Raw genomic sequence first — 21,037 nt, 5'->3', positions numbered from 1 at the left:
GGCGTCTCTTTCCTCTCGTTAGCACCACCTCCAGGAAGCCCTCTGAGGCTAGATGCAGTATTGAGAAGAAGCCACCATGCAATGTCTGCTACAGATGCAGTGGGCGCAGCACAGAGAGACCCCTCCAGGACCCAGAGTGGAGATGACGTCGGAACGAGCACGATGCCTGATGCTTAGTATCGCCTACAGGAAGCCCCCCAAGGTGCATCTGCTGTTATGAAAAGGTGGACCAAGTGACATGCGTTGTAAGTAAAACGTATGAAGCATGGTCAACTTCCACTAAGTATCCCAAAGCGGCGCGGGTGCCGGAACTGGCACCTCCTCTCCAAAGGCCGGCGTGGCCTGCCTGGAGACCTCCAAGGCTGAATTTGATACTGAAAAGAAGTCGACCATGTTACATACGCTGTTAATAAAATACATGCAGTGCGGTCGAACCCTTTCCAGGTACCGTGAGGTGGGTGCTGACATCAGAACCAGTGCTCCAACTCGACTCTGAGGCCGGATTGCAGATAGGGAGAAGTGGGCCACGGAACGTGCATCACGTCTGTAAGCATACACGGCGGGGCCAATCAGATCTTCGTGGAGGAGCAGTGTTGAGTCCAGAGCCAGGGCATCTTCCCCGAGATGACTACACTTGACATGGGAAAAAGATAGACTGTACACGTATCGTCAATGAAAACAACGGGTCAGTGTGTCTTCAAGTACCTGGAGTGGCACCATCTCGTGGGCACCCACGCCTGTCTCTACACAGGCACTGGGTCTTGAAGCCATCTGAGGACAGCTCGGAGGATGACAAGAGGCGGACCACGTGTAATATCCCTCCTTCACGAACATCTGAGGCACCGACCACCATTTCTTCAAGGACTAACGGGGGGGGACGTGCCAACGTGGAAGCAGGACACCCTCCTAGAGGGTAGCATTGTCCTAGGGAAGCCCTTGGAGGCTGCGTTTGACACCGAGAAGACTGTGTTGCAAGCATTAACAGATTAAGTACACATCTAACAGTCTACCGTTCCGCCAAGTACCACGGAGCAGGCAGGGTGCTGAGGGAGACCAGTGTCGCTTCTCTGACTTCGGGCTCGCTCCGGGATGGTTTGGACGGCTGGGCTAGATACCAAGAAGCGGTTTACCGTCCCACATACATACTCAAAATGTATGTGGGACGGTAAACCATTTCTTCAAGTACCGCACGAGGGCAGTGATGACCGGAAGAAGGCTCACGTTCACAAGGTTGCCTCTGGGGACCTCTTCGCGGCTGCGTGTGACGCTGAGGAGCAGCAGGCCATGGTGCACACTAAACAACAGTTGCGTGGTCAACCATGTCATTGAATGCCAGAGAGCAGCACTGATCCCAGAAAGAATCAAGATCTCCTCCCCAGAGATGGCGAGATTTCCCGAGGCAGAACTTGATATAAGAAGAGCGAGAGTATGTCATTTTGCATCATGCAGAAAAGAACATGCCATACAGAAAACCATGTCTTCGAGCGTCACGAAGAGGCCTGGTGTGGGATCCAATGGCGCCTCCCCGAAGACAGCGTCGTTTCCAGGAGCCTCGAGGATGGATTTGATACTGAGGGTTAGTGGACCGTGTTACATACGTCACAGATAAAGCGTACGCTATACGGTCTACTATCTCTCCAAGTACCACACAGGGACGCCGAGGACAGAGGTTGAGGACGCGTCCAGAAAGCCTTCCAGAGCTGGGGGAATCAGAGGGCAGGTCGAGCACAACACATGCATCATGCGACAAGCACACACAGGCTAGGAGTCTTGTCTCCACTGTGAGGAGCTGGTGCTGACGCTGGTACTGGTGGCTTATCCCCAAAGCTGGCAACTCCTCCAGGAAGCCCTCCAAGGCTGCAAGTCCCACTGAGCAGAAGTGGACGACGTTATGGATTTCATGATTCCAGAAACACTGATTAAGTGCCTACTATGTGCTGGGCACCGTGCTGGATCTGAGGGAATGGGTAAGCGGGCACAGTGGGAGGGTGGCCATGGCGTGTGGCTAAAGGGACGGGGTGGGGCCGGGGGAGGGTTTGGGAGGGGAGTGGTGAGCAAAATGACAACTCTAAGATGGCCTGTGTGCAACCGGAAAGAACACCTGTCTAGTTCTACTGAGCAGGCCACGCAGGTAGACTCGGGGCATGTGAAGCCCGGGCTGTAAACCCAAGTACTGGGCACCAAAAAAAAAAAAAAAATGCCACAAGCAAAAGACTAATGGCCATCTCCGCCTCAAAGTCAGGGGCATTCCCCAGAGGTCCTCGTAGGCCGACTGGACCTGAGCAGTAACCACCATGCCATCTTCACAAGCAAAGCAGATGTCGTTTTGCTCAACTGACTCCCTAAGGTCAGAACCTCCGTTTCATCCCCCATCTTGGCACTGCCTCCAGAAAACCCTCTGAGATGGCATTTAATCTCGATCAGAGGGGAACATTAGTACAAAGAGAGGAACGTCAACATAGGGCAATAGCTCTTCAATACCACACAGCGTGCTGGAGGCTGGACTGCTGGGTCCCCCTGAAGGCAGTATTGGCTCCGCGGAGCCCTCCCAAAGCTGGCTGGGCTTCTGGGAAGTGGTGGACCATGCCACCCAAACGCTTCCTTGTGCATACGCCACAGGGCAAACCATCTCTTCAAGCACCACGGCTGAGGCTGGAACCGGTGTCCTTGCCCCTGGGTTGCATCGCCTCCAGAAACCCCCCAGAGGGTGCATCGGATAGGCCTTGTCGCGCAATTCGGGCATCAAACACAGGCACCAGGAGTTACCATGGAGCAGTGCCAGAGCTAAACCCAGTGTCCTCGTCCCTCACGTTGGCAACACCTCCGGGGTGCCCTCCGAGGATGGATTGGATACTGAGAGTTAGTGGACCATGTTACATAGGTCAAAAATCACAAAGCCTACGTTCCATAGTCTACCATCTCTTCAGGAACCATGGAGTGGTGCTGACCCCAGACCAGGGCTTGCCCCTGAAGTTGGTGTCACTTCCAGAAAGCTTTCTGAGGCCTGATTTGGCACTGGGAAGCAGACACGTGGTGACCATAAATGAGCCCTCCTCGAGTGTGGGGGGAGCGGTGCTGTTGGGAAGAGGCGCCTCTACCCTCAAGTAGCACCTCTCCCGGGAAGGCCATGCCACCTCGGAAAGACTGAGGAGAGGCCAGCCATGCAACGTTGGCCACGCTTCGGCCAAGGCATGGTCAACTATCTCTTTATCAAGGTGAAGGGCCGTGGTTTGCTCTGCATGGCAGGATGGGAAATTCTAAGGGCAGAACTCAGATGTGAAAGGGGGTCCCTCACCTTCTGGGTAACAACTTGGCCAAGCTGCCCCAAGCTAGGACGGTCCTTGCCACACCCTACATCACTGTGGCATATTCAAGTCACAGACCCGCATGAGCAGTGGGTTTTTCTAGCTCCTCCTCGACAGCTCCACCTCCCCCCAAGAGGCTTTCCCTGGGTCTCTCCATTCCCTCCCTCCCATAATCCAACTGTCAGTACCACCACCCCGTAGAAATGGAATGCACAGCCATGACAGTTGGTCTCCAAGGACAGGGCAAGGGCAGGCTCATGGGCAGCAAGGTGAGAAGACACAAGCTATCCTCCAAAGTCTTGAAACCCAGCACCGAGCATGTCGTCCCCCTGCTCACAATCCAGTTGTCGAAGACCAGACTCCTTAGGATGGCATTCAAGGCTTCTACCTCCCCATCCACTTCCTGCCCCAAGTCCTGACACCGCCTCAGCCAACTCAGCCCTTTGCACCCCCTGACCCTCCACAGCAGCCTGCCCGGACCTCTCCAACGACCCAATCCCATCTTCCATTCGGTCAGGCACAGAAATACGCTCATGTTTATGAAACACCCGCAAGGCGCTGGAGCTGTGAATAACACAGGGTCTCTGCCCTCCTGCAGCCTCCAGCTTAGCAGGGGAGACCCACACTGAAATAATTAACACAGAGCATGGATTTCAAAATGAAAAGAGGTCAAAGTGTTGTGAAGGAGCAGGGAACAGTTAGTAAGAAGATCCGACCAGTTAGGGGGAGCTTCTCAGAAGTAGTTTACAGTAAAAGATGAAAGATGAGGAGACTAAGCCAGGAAGAGAGGGGTAAGAGTGGACAATGCAGGGTGGAAGTGGAAGACCGGGTGGTGCACGGACCGGGTGGAGCACAATCCAGATGGAGAATGGACCAGGTGGAGCACGATCCAGGTGGAGCACGGACCAGGTGGCGCATGGACCAGGTGGTGCACTGACCAGGTGGATGACCCGTGGACCAGATGGGTGAAGCATGGTCTGGATGGAGCATGGTAACCAAAAGACCTGTGAATGGAGCATGGGGAGCCAGGAACATGCCAGAAATGAGGAGCTAGGGGGAGGCTAGGACATTCAGAGCCTTACGACAAAGGTTAAAGATTACAGGTTTTAGCCTCAGGCAAAGAGCAAGCCCTTATTAGCTGATAAAGGACGTGAGCTTCACATTTTTCTAAGACAGCTCTTGCTGATGTGAAAAGATCATGCTTCTGGGAGGCAAGAGTGGGACAGGAAGAGAGTCTAAGAGTTCAAAAAAGAGAGCGTAGCCTGGGCAGCAGAGGGCTCAGGAAGTGGGGAGAGTGGGCACATCTAAGAACAGTTAGGAAGAAGAGCCCGAGAGATGTGGTGATGCCCCAAGTGCAGGTAAGGAATGGTGAGCGATACAAAAGGGTCAAGAACCTGGGCAGGTACCTGGCATGGAAAGTAGGAGGGAAAGGCTCCACTTCCCGAGCTGGGGGAAGCCCGGATGAGAAGCAAGTGTCGGTGGGGGAAGAGTTTAGTTTGAGTGCACCAGGTCTGAAATGCCAGCGAGAGGCCCTAGCAATCAGATGGAGGCCACTGGTCATCTTAACGAAAGCTCCTCCAGGGGAGTGCTAGGGTCAGAAGCCAAATAAAAGTGAAATGCAGAGAAAGCACCAAGAGGGTGGCAGCTAGAGGGAGGAGGTGGCTTCCTGGGATTTTTCAGACTGAAGGCACTACAGCATGCTAAGAGCCAAGGGAAGCCTCCAGGAGAGCAGAAAAACTGGCCAAGGCAGTAGAAGGCTCTAGAGGAGCTGGAGGGTGGAGGGTAATGGAGCCCATGCTCAGGTGGCGATGTGCCATGCATCAGTGGCAGGTGGCTTCCTCCACTGGTCATCAGGGAAAGAGAAGCAAGAGAGCAAGGCTAATCGAGAGAAGCTGGGGGAGTTCTTTTGATGGCTTTTATTTTCTCTGTGTCCGTGATTGGAGAGGACGCCACTCATGTCTCCTCTTGGAATGGGAACTCCTCTGGGCGGGAAGGGGTCACATTGGCCTCTGCTTTGAATCCCCAGTGACCAGAACCAGACATTCTGTAGAATGAACAGCAAGAATATCAAGGAATGAAAGGATGGACAACTCTGAAGAGCAGCGATGAACCCTGAAAGCATCCCTGCCCCTCCTGGGTCTCTGGAGAAGCAGGCAAGCTCACCTTCCCCACCCGGCTCCCCAACACATGGACACCAGCCTGGACTGAGCATCCCCGCAGCTCAGACGGCTGGTGGCTGGTGGCTCTTCTCACTCTTCCAGACCGATGTCAATGCCCCACTCACCACCTGCCCATTGGCTTGGCCATTCTCTCAATGGCGCACGGATCTTCCTGCTCGTGTGTGCCCTCCTTGCTTGGCCTGATAGAATCACTAGGGTATTTGTCTGCTCCGCAGAGGCTCACCCTAGCACTGACTGGTCCACACATCCTCTCAGGCACTCAGCCATGAGCACGGACTTGCTAGCATCACCCTGGGTGGAGGCCGAGACTGCCCTGATTTACTGTTCTTACCTCTCCAGGGCTCACAGGCTTGGGGGGGAGAGGGACAGACACTCAATCCACGTGTTGATAAGACATCAGGGAAGTGCATGAAGTGCTAGGATTTCAGGCTTACAACTTCCATAGTCCAGAAACAACAAGGAGCTTCAGCCCCTACAGAGGCCCAGAGAAAGCAAAGAGAGGCAACTCCCTCCTCCCAAAGACTAGGGCACAGGGTGTAGAGGCAAACAGGAGACAGTGATGACTCCCCACCCCCTCAGACCTCATCATCTGGAAGCATGTAAACAGGAGGAATGGGGGGAAAAAATGATACACACTCATCTTAATAATTACACAAAGTCAGAGAACACTATTTCTTTCTTTCTTTTTCTTTTCTTTTCTTTTTTCTTTTACCATAGACCAATACGGATGTCAGTACGGTTTAAAAAAAAAAAAAAAAAAAAAAACCCTGAAATGTAAACACTAAGACACTTAGAAAATGGTCATGTGCTCTCTGAATTACCAGAAAAAAATTTTAAAAAGAAAAATGTGGTCTGTATGATAAAAAGATAGCAGGAAAGAAAGGAAGGATGAAACAAATCAAACAAGCATTAGTGCAATTGTTTTAAGTCCAAACAAGACAATAGAAAAATAAAAAGGTAAGTGAGTTACACACTCGTAAAAAGAGAGATTTTTCAAGTCAAGGCAAAAGCCTCAAATCCAAAGTATCTGTTGTCCGTTTGAGACACACTTTAAAAAATGAACTAAAAAAAATTTCAAATCCAAGGAATGGGCACAGATAAGTAGGAAGGCCTCAATTTTCATGCATTTGGCTTTCAGGCAATCCACACTATCATGCACTGACATCTCAAAAACCACAAAATTTATGCAACAGTTGACTGCCAGCAATCAACTCCCCATCAATGGCACCCCCAGTTTTGCATATACAGCAATTTGTTCGATTTGTGCAATTGCCTAAATATCTCATTGCAGAAGCTTCCAAAGGATATTCTAAGGGGCGCCTGGGGTCCCCCATGCTTCTCTTGGAATGATGCCCACAGCTTGAGTTCACTGCCCAGCTCCAAATAGGGCAGTGCTGATTTGATCTACTTTACTTATTGGGCTTCTGGGTAATATGTGGTCTGAATAAAGCAGTTGGCTGCATTTGAGAACCAGTATTTAATTACAGTTTGCTCTTATTGTTTTGTAAAAATAAGTGAAAATGGAAAAAATAAAATTGCTGATATCTGTGGTAAAAGCATAGATGTCATATATACTTAAGAAATTAAGATGAAGATGGAAATCGTTAGGCAGGCCCAATGTGGCCAATCTCTAGCCTTGGTAGTTGTATTTAAGGCAGTCAACTATTTGTTTGAAAAGAACAAAATTAAAAAACATCTGTGGAATGCTAGAAATTGCCTAGAAATGTGCAGAATATTGAGCTCTCAAGGAGCAGAATACTTGGGAACATGCAAGTCTCTGGTTCAACTTCCAAAAAACAGTTTGCCTTGAATACAGACTTCCAGAAACAATTACATGGGAGTGTAGGGCAACCTAACTCAGGAACACAAAGGAAAATAAAGCAGAGGTGCCTCTGCAATCAATTTCAAGTACCCGAGAGCAAAATCATTAAACAGGTTGATAAAAACCACCTCTCAGGGGTGGAAGGTACAATCCACAACAATGATATAACATTCACAAACATTTACATTAGGAATAAAATAGCATCCAAAGGAAATGAGGGAACAGATAGAAACAGTTTTCAGGGCCCTCTCAAGTTCTAAAGACATCAAATAGGCAAAAAAGTAAATGATAAACAAATTCAGAGGCGAACAACATCATAATTAACAAAAAATGAGAAATAAAGAATAGATGCTTACTTCATCAATATTAAGTTATACTGTCCAAAAAGCTCTGACTCATGTAACAAAACAGATAAATGTTATAAACTCTTAGAATGAGATTAAGTTATGTTCATAGATCACTTCATTCTTTATGATGAAAACCCAAAAGAAGTGACTGAAAACTTAGTAAAACTAAATGTCTTTACATCAAAATCTGTACCCTATAAATGAGATGTACACCTTACTTTTGAAGGTCCATGGAATGTTTACAGAATTGATTATATAAAGCACAGAGAAGACATCCATAAATTCCCCAAATAGGATCTATATATCCACATTCTCTAGCCACAATGAAATAGAACCACAATTGAATAAAACAAGATAAGCAACGCACAACTCAAGTCAATTAGAAATTAATTTAAAAATAATCTCTACTTTTGCACATTTAATTCAGATAATCATTTCTTCTAAGAACAAGAAGAAATGAAAATGCATAATTACAAATATTTTTAAAAATTTTAAAAACTACATAGTAAAACTTAAGCAGTCAACATTGCAAGCAGAGGCAAATTCATACCATGAAATGTTTTCATTATTTAAGAAGAGTAACATAAGGAATATATGGACAGACCCACAACACAAGGTTCAGGAAAAGCAGAAGGAAGGAATCAATAAAGATAAAGGCAGATACTGTTGAATTTGAACACACACACACACAAACAGTTGAATTGATAAATAATTCCAAAAACGAATTTTTTTGAAAACCTCTAATAGGAACACTCCTCTAGCTCATCTAATAAAAAAGAGATAAAGTACACATACACAAAATTAAGAATGACAAAGGTGATATAACCACAGAAATGGATCTGAAAGTTATAAAAATACTATTTATAGCTCTATGCTAAGAAGTTTTTAAATTTCAGAAAAATCTATTATTTTCTAGGATTAATAATAGGTTTTAAAAATCACTGAGCACTCACTATGTGCCAGACAAAGTGCAAGGTACTTTATCTCTTTGATCCTTACAGTGGCCCTCTTAGCTACAGGCTCTCATTTTAATCATTTAACAACTGAGGAAACTAAGAATTAGGAAGGAGACATGGTTTTCCCAAGGTCACAAGGGAAATGACAGAGCAAGAATTTGAACCCAAGTTGTCTGACTCCAATACGTGTACATTTAAATGCTGAGCTGTATTATAAAAAAGAAGCATATATTCTACAGATGCAAAAAATAGGAAGAATCCAATAAATACAGAAGAAATAGGACAAGTTGTCAAAGGATTATCCCAGGAGAGTTATATGGGTGAGTTCTTTCAAGCTTTCATGGAATAGATCATTCAAATGATGTATATATGGTACAGAATACAGAAAAAGATGGAATGCTCCCTAATTCATTTTACAAAGCCAGCATAACTTTGATACCAAAACCAACAAAAAAATAAATTTGAAAAGTCCTAAGTGAAATCCTAACAAATCATGTGGTATATTAAAGAACATACTCCATAACTAGGTAGAATTTGATCCGAAAAATGTTTCAAAGTTATGAAACATTATTATAATTCATTGCATCAACAAGTCAACACAAATATCTCCATATATTAATCAAGAAAGCATTTCATAAAGTTCTAAATCCATTCCTGATTTTAAAGTCATATATGAACTAAAATGAAATACTTCATTAACATTATGAAAAACATATACCTGAAATATTTGTTATCATACTTAACAGTGAACGAGAAACAAGATGAAGATTTCTATTTTCAACAATTTAATGTTTTGGAAGATCTAGCCAATGCTATAAGACAAGAAAGAGAAATAGAGGAGATTAAAATATCGGAAAAGGGGCAAAATTTGTATTATATAGAAGTGAATGACTTTTTACCTAGAAGTTCCAAAACATTCAACTAAAAGCTTGTAGAAAAATGAAAGAATTCAAGGAGACATCCAATAACAATAAATATGCAATCTCTTCCCTACATGCTACTAGTAACCAGTTAGAAAATATAAGGAACAAATTCACAATAGAAACATGTAAGCAATATTTAATTCCTCAAAATAAACTTAAAGATGAATTGTGAATTTGTCAAATTTGACAGTTGTGAAATATATATATATATACTATATATATATTACTTTGAAAGATTTTACAAAGCCCACGTATCAAAAATTACAAATTCTCTTTAATTTACAATTTTATGAAATTCCACAGAAAAACTATAAAAATGTCTTTAACTTCCCAATATCACTAAAATTCATCTAGAAAAATAAACAAGTGAGACTAATGAAGAAAATATTGAGATATGTGAATGAAAGACTATTGCTACCAAATAATAATACATATTATAGCAATATTGTATTAAAACAAAGCAATACTAGCATAAGAATAAACAGATTGATTGAATAATAGAAATCCACAGCAAGAACATAAACTATAAAAGTATCTACCATGTGGTAAATATGGAAACAGAACATATAGTTATTTCTTACAATAAATAAATGATTAAAGATTCAAATATAAAAGATGAAATCATGAAAGAACTAGAAAAATTAAAAGTGCCTATGTAAGCTCAGGGTGGGCAAGGCTTTTCTAAGGAAAAAGAAAGCATAAGGAAATATTGCTGATAGATTTTTAGAACATAAAAATGTTTTAAATTAAAAAAAATGAAAAACCCCATGAGTAAAATGGAATGGCAAATGAAAACAGCAAGGGGGTGAGGTGGGGGGGGCATCAGTAATACGTGATAGAAAAAGTTACTGTTCTTATTTTAAAAGTCTTCTGAAATAAAAATAAAACAGGAACACACTAATAGAGAAAAATGAGTAAATGACTTTTAGTTCAATATGGTGAATTAATAAATACAGATGTTCACCTGCCTTCCCCTTAAAGATGTGTTAAATGGGGGTGAAGAGATTTTCATTTTGAGATAAGCACACAGGCACAAAGACAGGAAGACAAGAGTGGAAACTGATTCAGAAATGGGAAAATCAAACTTAAACTGGCTCTGAGGACAGTTGAAATAAAATCTAGTGTATTCCATGGGACCCACAGAAGTCTCAGGAATTGATGGCACCAGGTGCCTCGATGTGAAAGGGAAATCTAAGCCTAAATAGGATGAATTGACTGAAAGTCTGTTTAAGAAGGAGGCAGGTCCCCAAATCCTCACCCACAGTGCAGACCCTTCCCTGATCCTGAGGGAAGAATGAAAATGTGTTACAACAGAGAAAATCATGCAGAGGTGACTGACACAGAAACACCATGCATAGCTGAGGGTAAGAGTTCTAAATTAAGAAAAGAAAGAAGGGAAAAAATTTTAAGCTGGATGTCAAGACCCCATCCCCTGTCTTCCTCCTCAAACCTCCCAGGGCACTGGCAGCCAGATATACTCTAGACCAGAAACTTAAAAAAAAATCTTCTTTGGAGCATCTAAGCAGTCCAAAAGAAAGAGTTTAACTAAACATGGGGTGCACTAGGCAGCTCATGCTACAGTAGAGCCCACAACTCACAAGTCCAAACTAGATCCTCAGTTTGAATGCTGAGAGCTTCCAAACAGCTCATTAGTGGATTTGTGTGTGTGTGTGTGTGTGTGTGTGTGTGTGTGTGCATCTACATCTATACAATGATCTGTATCACTAGAGAGTTGAGAAAAGCATATAACATGGAAGTCAGAGACACATATGCTTGGAGACTCCATAGGAAGACGAAAATTTCAGCAAAGTTACCATTAATATTATCAGGGATATCAAATATTATCAGGAATATCAAATCAATCACATCCATGAAACAAAATGTTATAAAATAATATTTAGAGTATAATAAAAGATCTGGCGTGTAAGAGATTGTGGAAATGAGACTAGGTTAAAAAATAAAGACAGAGAAATTGCTCAGAAAGAGAACAAAAAAAAAAAAATCAAGGGTTGAAATCAGAGGGAAAAAAATGTGGGAAAATATAAGAGAACCAGTCAAAGAGATCCAACATACAAAATATAAAAGTTCTAGAGAAACATATGGAAGTAAGTTATCCAAAGATTGTTCAAAAAATACGTCTACAGTAAGTTTCAGATCAAAAGAGCCTAGCAGGGATGCGTAGGTGGCTCAGTGGTTGAGTGCCTGCCTTCCTGGAGTTTCAGGATCAAGTCCTGCATTGGGCTCCTGCATGGAGCCTGCTTCTCCTCCCTCTGCCTATGTCTCTGCCTCTTTATGTATCTCTCATGAATAAATAAATAAAATCTTTTTTTAAAAAAAGGGGGCCTAGCAGAATGGATGAACATAGATCCATATCAAGATGCATATGCATGAAATTTAAAACACTAGAAGACAATGAGAAAATCCTACATATTCCAGAAAGGGAGAAAACAAAGATCACATCCAAGGGATGGGGAATCACAAAGGTTTCAGACTTCTCACCACCAGCACTAGAAGTTAGAAGACAATTATTTATGCTGTTTCAAAATCTGAGGGGAAGAAAGATGACCGACCAGAATTCTATACCCAGCCAAACTATCCATGTCATTGTGAAGCAGACATTCTTTTCAGATGAGAAAAGTCTTCAAAAATTTACCTCCTCTGAACCCTTTCTGACATAACTGCTAGAGGATGCACTCTAGCAAAACAGAAGAGTAAATGAAAAAGATAACCCAGGATTTATGAAATCAGGGATCCACCCAAGGAGAGAGGATCAAGGGAATCCCTGGGAAGAGAATGAGAGCCCAACCATGAAGCTCAACCAATCCAGAACAGAATAAGCAAGAGGGCCCCAGGAAGAGATTTCTTCAGAAAGACAAAACACACGTGTATTTTTTATTTGTATTTGAATGTATTGAGAGGCTTGGAATAAATCTGTGATAAGTTCACTTAAAACTAACCAAAGAAACAAACACCCAGATAATTATTAATTCCAAAGAAAACAAAAAGTTTAGAAGGAGAGGTAAATGATCATAATGCTGCTGCTCGGCTGTCAAGAGTGTTTCCATGGTTATAATAATGTAAACACTGAATACTGACTAAATCAAAAATATAAATCAAATATATGAGGAAGATGGGGTAGAGGTATGCTCGTGGATGGTGAGGCCAAAGACTCATGTTCTGTGGTTGAAAAATCAAGATAACACCCAAGCTTAAAAATAACTTGAAAAGTAGAAAAACAAGAACGTTACTTAAAAAAAATGTATATAAATGTCAAAAGAATGAGTTAAAAGAGTCAAAAGCAGGAGCAGGGCATGGGGCCAGGGTTGGGGGTGGGGGTACTGGTACTTCTACAACGGGCCTATAGAACTATTTGACTCTTAAAATGATATAAATGCAGGACTTTTACAAAAATAAAACTCAGAGAAAGATGAAAAATGCAAGGAACCTGAACTGGCAGTTCAGATACTAACCCAGTAAAGATATGGGGGAAATGCTATGATCACAGGTAATGAAAGAACTGACAATGATGGGTGTTAACAAATTGGCAAATGTCAAAACCTCGATAATTCCCATGGAAACAGGCACTTAAACTAATTCTGAGATTGCAAATTGGTACAAAGTTTAAGGAGGGCAAGTTGGTCATAAAATGCTCACATCTCTGGCATGGCCATTCCACTTTCAAAATGAACTTCCGAATACATTGGACACATATGTGAGATGAATGAAGATGCTCACCCCAACTTACACAATCCAACTGTGATAATTATTTAAATATCTGATAAGAGAGGACCTATTAAATCAGTTAGTGGATAGTAAATTGCTAGAATGCTCCATAACCACTAAAACATCACAAGCTAGAAAATTACTTACTGGCATGGGAAGATATTCAAGATACAGAGTTAAGTGAAAAAAATAGCATGACAATAATGAACCCAATCGAAAATATACATACATGATATTGTGTATAAAAACACACGCACACAACCACACACGCACTCACATCCATGTGCACGCACCACTCGTGTAGGTTACAGCGGAAAACAAAAGACCAGAGGGCGGTCATTAAAATACTGGCAGTGTTCAACTTTGCATGATTGGGATGAGGGTAATTCCTATTTTTCACTTTATTGTTTTTAGTATTGTACAAGCTTTTACAATAAACATGTTTTTCATTTGTAACGAGAAAAAATACTATTTTTTGGTATTATTGTATGCAATACATTTTAGTTATTAGTGTAGTGTTTTATGGGAAAAACTCACATGGCTCCATTGTTTATTGCATTTTCCATTATAGTCATGAGTTAACAAAATGCAATTTTATGCATAATTTTTAAAAGAAGACTCATTTGCTGCCAGGAGCATGAAGGTTAAGCTGAGTCCCAACTCAAGCTGCCAAAAAGGAGTCTGGTGGCCAGTCAGCTGTGAAGTGAACACGGTCCCTACCACTTGGATGGGACCAGGGACCAGGGACCAGGGACAGCTGTCTGGGGTCGACCCCTACTGGCCTCACTCCTTGCCTGCACACTCTCTAGTGCAGCCATGGGCAACTTCTAAGTGGCTTATGTGGCCAATCTGCCCTCCACGCAGAGAGGCAGCTGCCAGAAACAGCCCAGCCTCTGCCTGACAATGCCCTGGATGGGCAGTGCGTGCATTCCGGCCCCTCCGAGGCCTTTACACATGCACCGGGTCCATGTTGGATCACCTATAGTCTTCATATTACCTAGACCATGTGTGGCTCTTCATCATGGCATATATGCCTTTTAAGGTACAACCAGGAAAAAGCAGAACTCACCCAGTGAAGCAAGTGGTGCCCCCATCAAAGGTGGTGGTCCCCGGGATAACTCATGCTCAAGAAACCACTCCTCCATGGCTCCCTGTGGATGGATGACCTTCCAAGACAAAAGGGCCATGTCACAAGACCAAATCTAACCCGTATGAACATGTCTGACTCACAGGGTAGGGGTAACTGGCAAACACTCACAAAGGGTACTTGGGGAATGGCCAGCATCAGGGACACACAACAGCTGGATCAGAGCTGGCTGTTGCCCTCCAGCCACTCAGAATTACATGGGAAACAAACAGGTATGAATGCAATGTGGGAGTTCCATGCAGGGCAGATCCCGAGCACCTCTGGGTCAGAAGACCCTCCCAGAGTGACAGAAAGGATGGGGTCATACATTCAGTGTTGCAACTTTTTCCTTCAGTGGTCTATCCTGAAATTTTTCCACATAGATACTCTTGAGGAAAAAAATGTGATTTGTTTTTGTTGTTGGGTGTTTGGTGTCACGTATTGTGGTTTATCATATTTAGGTTGTTTTCCAACTTTGATCTGTGATAAAGCTCCTTGTGCTGAATATGTGTGTGATTTTCTGGTTATTTCTCCAAATTGCTGGGTTATAGAATATGAATATATCATTTTACCTTTTTTCAAAACTTTTAAATCTATAGAAAAGTTGTGAAAATAGTATATTAAATTCCCATAGTTCTTCAAAAAAGAATAAAAAAGGAAGGAGGGGTGGATGGGCATCTCAAGACGCTCAGGCTGGGCAAGGTGAAGGAGGGGAAGGAGGCAGGACAAGGAACTGTGGGGCCCGCCTCGCAGATCAGAGCCTTCAGATTCCCACCTGTTGAGTTACTGCTGTTGCTAGTATGACTATTATTGTCGGTGACCCCGAGTCCCCCCAGGAGTAAACCAAATTATCAATTATCAATTATTATTAAACTTTCATTATCTTTATTTAGCTGTGAAGGGCTTAATGCCCATCCATAAACCCTGCATAGCACCAACCCAGAGCCAGACACTAACTGACCTGCAGCCCCCTGTGCTGGGTGGCTGTTCCTATAGCTGCCAGCAGTCCTGACTCACGGGCTGAGACCCACCCCCGGCTATGCCCCGATCCTGGATTCGGAGCTGTGCTTGGGCTGCTTACTGCCTTGCCCGTTTTTGGACAGTTCTAGCCACACCATTCCTTGGCCGCTCTCCTTGCAGGGACAGAAGTGGGCTGGTCTCAACAACAGATGGATGCCCCCCAGTTAACACGGCCCCTAAGGTCATGGCAGGGGGACTTTGGGGGCAAGCGGGCATCCAGTGGGCTCTGGTAGGGAGCAAGCTCAGGTGGGCTAAGGGTGGTCCCGCCCCCACTCCCCTGATGGGCCAGGCCAGGAGCGAGCTAGCTCTACAGCCTGTACGTTCTGTGTATTTTGAAGCATGCCATTAGGGGCAACTGTCAGGAGCAGGAAGGAGTTTTCCAGACACTGAAGGGCTTTTACAAAGGTCACTTAGCTATAAAAGTTTGTTACGTTCTTTGGTCCTGATGAGCAAACCATAAACATGTACTGCCAGGCTCTTAGGACCCAAGCCTCTAACATGAAGGAGGACGGTGCCACCAATCTCCCAGGTGGGACAACAGACATCTGGGCTCTGAGTTCAAGGCACCCTTCTGCTGCACCTGTCCATCCTGTGCATTCAGGGGAGGCAACAAGCACGGGAGCTGCTGTGAGGGTGTGGGACACGCCCTAGACTTGGGGACATCGCTGGGCTCACTGTACTCATCTGAGCCTCAGTTTCCTTTTCTGCAGTGGGGGACTGATGATGCACCCTCTGTGGTACCAGGAGTCCTCAGTGAGATGCAAGGTAGCAGCACCCACCTACTGGGGCCAGCTCTGGGGGAGATGGGGGAGGGGAAAGGAGGGGTGGACGCCCTATGAGCATCTCCCTCCTTGTTTCTCTAATACCTTTCCAGTGCTTTCTAGCTCACGAAACCCCTTTATTTTGTGCCCCGCTGCCCCCCAGAGAACAGCCATCACACAGGAGGCCTCATCAGCCAACCAACACCAGCTCCCCACTTCCATTCTGCCTCTCTCTCCTCCCAGTAGGAACCCAAGTCTGCATGCAGCACGGGCCCCGGGAAGGGGTGACTGAGGAGATATGGCCCTGGGAGGAGCCAGGAGACCCACCAAGGGAAGGCCTCGGGCCAGAGGGTCCCAGGCCACTCCCATCGTCTTCTGTGGCTCGAGGGGAATGCATCCACCTTTGGGGGGCCACCCCTACACTTCGAGTATGGCTTTCCCAAGGTGGATGAGCTCCCACCACCTGCATAAACAGCCAGACCAAGGAATGTGGGCCCACGGCTCACCAGGGTACAAAATATTTGGATAGGTGACGTGCAGAGCGGCGGGATCAGGAGGGCAGGAGGAGGGCCTATACGAGGGGTATGTATAGGAAGGCTGAGCAAGAACATGAGGGGCAGGGACCCAAAGCTGCAGGGAAGCAGCAGGGGACCCCAGGGGCACAGGGGGTTGGACGAATGCCTCTTTAAAAAGTCTGAACTCTGGCCTGGGGAGGTTCCCCAGAGAACCCCATGGTGGGCCCGCCAGTAAATGAGGCCAGAATCCCAGGGGCACCCAGGAGGCAGCAGAGAAGAGGAGGCCCCTGAGGAACGAGAGGCCATGGCAGGGACACATGTGCCCAGGCCTGCCCTTGTCCCCTCTGGACATCGGCCAGCAGCCCCGGCCGGTGGGGACCACTGGCTCCTGCTGACACCGGGAACATCTGCAGGGGCACAGGGTCCGGCCCCTGCCAAGCTAGCAGGACTGTCTTTTATTTTATTGTGTTGATCTGAGGGAAAAGAAAATATAACAAACCGGTCCCCAAGTGACCAGTGAGGATCAAGGGCCTGGAGGACAGTGAGGAGGAGGGGTGGGACCAGAGTCCAAGGGAGAGGCATCTTTCTTCCTCCCACCCCCACCCCCTACAGGATAGACAAAATGGTGATGTGGAGACTCCTACCATCATCTTTCTCCCGTGTTTACAGATGGGGACACTGAGACTGGGCAGCTGTTGGCTCCAACCCAAGTCTCAGATGGAGGGAAGAAGGACATGTCACCCTTTGTGAAGGTCCTAGGTAGCCACTGAGGCCCAGTGAGCGTGGTGGGCCGGTGGAGGGGGTGCTGGCTCAGGGGGCCCGGCAGGAGGCCACCCACCGTGGGGAACCCCAGCTCAGGGGAGAGCTCTATGGGGCATGGCATGCAGCAAGACTTCTGCGGGACAAATGAATGAAACTTACTTCTCTCTTACAGATCAGGAGCCCGGAACATGGTGACTTTGAAGACACAGACCACTCTTCCCTGGCAGAGAAAGACAAATGTCAACAGAGAATGAAAGGCCACACATCTCCCTGTCCTAGAGGCCAGTCCAGGGCCTGGGCTCACTCATGGCTCAGCAGGGACAGTGGGACAGCCCGTCACAAGGGCTCAAACACTGAGACCCCTTCTCTGGGGCCTGTGTGTCCCTGTGTCCCCCCGCCCTGCTGCACCTGTGACTCTGGGGTGCCAGCCTCTGCCACCACTCTGGGAAGTGGGAGCCCCGAGCCCCGAGTCACGACTGCCCTCCCCAGGCCTCTCCACACTGAGGAATTGATGTCACCTGTCTCTGGGGGAAGCAGGGCAACTCTTGGCTGTGCCTGGTGACGACAGGCATGATATAATGTTTTAATAATAATATAATATAATGTTACCCTTTCCATCAGCGTCAGGATGCCCAGGCTCCCGTGCCCGGCCCCACCCGGAACCGCCCACCCTCCACGGGAAGGTCGAACCCTAAGCTGGGCCTGCCGCTGAGCATCCCGGTCCCAGCTAGCACCACATTCTCGGCCTCTCCATTCCAGGACCAACTCAGACTCCCCTCTGGCTCCAGGAGGGTTTGAGGCCTCCGCCAAAAGCTTGGAGGAAGAGCTGATGGGGCTGAGCAAGCTCACTCCAGTTTCGTTCGAGAAGCAAAACCGAACCGCGGAATTCTGTTTGCAGACCATGGGCCTGCTCAGTGACAGCTGAAGGTTTGTTTTCAATCTTCACTTCCCTGCTTTGCGAGGAGGCCCCAGCGACCCCCACAAACCAGGCCCGGCTCTGGCCAGTGGCCACGGGGTTTCAAATTTTCAAACAGGCCTTTTGCAAGACGTTCAGTTTCAAGCCCTGGTCCAATTGCCCACATCCTGTCCAAACGTCCTGGGGGAGTGAGATTTATTTAAGGAGGAATAAAATCTCCATGTTCATGTCCTTGAGTGAAAACACGCTCCGTCCCAGGCAATTTCAAGGATTAAGGTTACATATCTCTTAATGAGTCGCAGGCGGAAGGCAAAGTGGAGTTGGCTGGAGAAGAGGACAGGCCTCAGTAATGAGGAGGTGCTATTTCCCAGCTCTAAGGACCCCAGTTCTCTGCCAGGAATAGAATCTGCCCCAGAATGGCCTCACAATCCTTCTTATGTGCGTCCATTCATGGTCTCATTCAACCAGCTTCTGACAGATGAACCCACCACTCTGTACAGGTTTTGTCCCAGACAGAGTGGGGTCCAAGACACCCAAGACCAAGCACCCACCACCAGGCTGGGAAGGCGAACACCTACACCAAGCACAGGAGAGGTTTCTGAATGGAGGTCAAGTTCATGGCCATGCAACCGTTCCAAATGTGGGGTGACCCAATCCACCAGGGGGAGACAGGACAAGCTGTCCAACTACTGAGCAGTGTGAGGACAGGGTCAGAGCAGGAGCATGTGCAAAGGCACAGAGATGCAGATGCACAGACTCAGGGAGGGTCTGCAGGGTGCCACACAGGGTCAGGAGTGTGTGGTGGAGGCAGGATGGCAGGCCAAGTCATGAAGAACCTGAGCCCAAGCTCCTGGGCTTCCAGAACACAAAAGAGGGCTCTAGGGAGCATGGATTCTTTTTCATGCATTCTAGAAAAATCTAGAAGGATTGTACTAACTGCAGCAAAGAAAAAAAAACAAAAAACAAAAAACTGGAAGAGGGGCAAAAAAGGCCAATCTGGAGGCTGATGCCAGCCCAAGATGAGGGAAGTCTGGACTGGTGTGGTGGAAGGGATGCCAGAGGTGGCCTCTGGGACTCCCTGGAGACATGCTGATGGGGCAGGACTGAAGTCGGAGGTGGAGGGAGGGAGGCATCGGTCACGGTGTGCCGACTGCCAGGTGTGCTACTGAACACCCAAGGGATGCTAGTGACACTAGGGTTTCTCAGGCGGCCGTTTTAAGAGACTCAGAATGCCATGTGGTGGAGGGAGAAGAGATCAACATGTATTCCAACGTACCCTTGGTTTGTCATCTGTCAGTACTTCTAAGACAAAACCTTGGATATTGATGGGCAGCTCAAACCCTGACCCTCAGCGGAGCCATCCTTAACAAGCACAGGGCTTGCATGAGACGCAATGTTTGGCTGCTCACCACTGCCCAGGTAATAACCAAGCAGCTGCAACACAGACCCCACAGTCCACTCACCCCTCTTTCCTCCAAGGATCTCTGAGGACCCCCAAGACCTGATCGCAGGGAGCCACAGCCGTCCACCAGTTCTGCCCGTGGCTGTGGCCCAGCCCTCTCAGAGCACCCCAGAACATGGAAGAGAAGCAGAGGGAGCTTGTCATGAGGGCCAGCCCAGCCCAGGCAGCAGGCAGGTCAACCAAGCTAATGGCAACTTGGCTTCATAGAACTCATCATGAGTGTAATAGAGGAATTTTGCAGGGAGAATTTGTTTAAAATCTATCTCTCAGCCAAGCCTAGGAGCTTCACAAGGGCAAAGAGAGGATATGGCTTTTTCTTGCCATTTATATGCAGCATCTGGCACCATAGAAAGAGCCCGATGTTTTCTGAATACATGAAAGAATAGACAATTAAATCACCAAACATTTTCTCAAGTCGACCTTCTGGTGGGCTACATGACACAGAGAAGACTCTATCCTCAAGGAGTTCATTCCCTTTGGGAGAAACCAGCAGGTCATAATGAACCCCATAACACGGGCTCCATCAGGAGTGTCAGGACGTACTGTGAGTACAACAGGGTGATTCTGGACAGAAGGACATGAGGAGCCAGGAAGACAAAGGGCTATGTGAGCGTGAGGCAGGTTACGGGTGATAGACCTTAGCATAAAGCTGAGCAATCATCGTTAAACACAGACTAGAATCAACTGGAAGCTGTTGACTGCTGTGAGATCCAAACAGCTCGTCCACCTAGCAGTCCTGGGGAATGTGAGAGCCCACGTCCCATCCCCAACATCCACACACTTGCCAGTCACACCTTTGATTCTAGCCTATAAGCCACCAATGGTCATCCTTCTGCCCACCCTCAGCATTTGGGGGACCCGGAGAGGCCAGAGGCTGCCCTGATGGGAGATAGCCAACCCAGAAGACTCAAAGTTAGGGTCCCAGATGCCCACAATTAAGAACAGGGGGAGATATCTACCTGATTTAGTCTGAAGTAGAAAGGCCAGTGATTTGAGCTGAGATCAATCGTCAGGAAGGAGAAGGCCATATTCCAAGCCAAGTGACCAGGTTCCATCACAAAGGCCAAAGGATGCAAAACCAGGAGTGAGATACGGAATCCAGGGTCGGGAGCCAGCAAGACAGGAAAGGGAGAGGAGTGGTTAATGTCAGCCATAAAGTGAATATAAAATTATAACATATAATGCAGGAGGGAGGGAGGATGTCATACAAGGGGTGGGG

At 46.5% G+C, this 21,037-nt stretch overlaps 2 long non-coding RNA genes and 3 other non-coding genes across 5 annotated transcripts; 1 reads left to right on the top strand and 4 right to left on the bottom strand.

The window, feature by feature from the left end:
- Positions 1-1,116: 1,116 nt before the first annotated feature.
- On the bottom strand, positions 1,117-1,179 carry MIR299 (microRNA mir-299). The gene has a single exon (NR_049474.1). It is a non-coding gene; the product is annotated as a microRNA mir-299 (primary transcript).
- Positions 1,180-1,575: 396 nt separating this feature from the next.
- MIR411 (microRNA mir-411) lies at positions 1,576-1,633 on the bottom strand. Its single transcript, NR_049361.1, has one exon. It is a non-coding gene; the product is annotated as a microRNA mir-411 (primary transcript).
- Positions 1,634-2,859: 1,226 nt separating this feature from the next.
- On the bottom strand, positions 2,860-2,918 carry MIR379 (microRNA mir-379). Its single transcript, NR_049360.1, has one exon. It is a non-coding gene; the product is annotated as a microRNA mir-379 (primary transcript).
- Positions 2,919-3,167: 249 nt separating this feature from the next.
- LOC111097169 lies at positions 3,168-6,250 on the top strand. The gene is made up of 2 exons (XR_005363791.1): positions 3,168-4,296; positions 5,332-6,250. It is a non-coding gene; the product is annotated as an uncharacterized LOC111097169 (long non-coding RNA).
- LOC111097168 lies at positions 4,737-20,941 on the bottom strand. Its single transcript, XR_005363792.1, has 4 exons — positions 20,778-20,941; positions 17,600-17,660; positions 14,326-14,422; positions 4,737-5,349 (listed from the first exon to the last, which is right to left on the bottom strand). It is a non-coding gene; the product is annotated as an uncharacterized LOC111097168 (long non-coding RNA).
- Between the last annotated feature and the right edge of the window lie 96 nt (positions 20,942-21,037).

Source organism: Canis lupus, chromosome 8, assembly GCF_011100685.1.
Source record: "Canis lupus familiaris isolate Mischka breed German Shepherd chromosome 8, alternate assembly UU_Cfam_GSD_1.0, whole genome shotgun sequence".
Taxonomy (NCBI): domain Eukaryota; kingdom Metazoa; phylum Chordata; class Mammalia; order Carnivora; family Canidae; genus Canis; species Canis lupus.
Note: the sequence above shows the minus strand (reverse complement) of the source record. Positions and strands in the feature narration are given on the sequence as shown.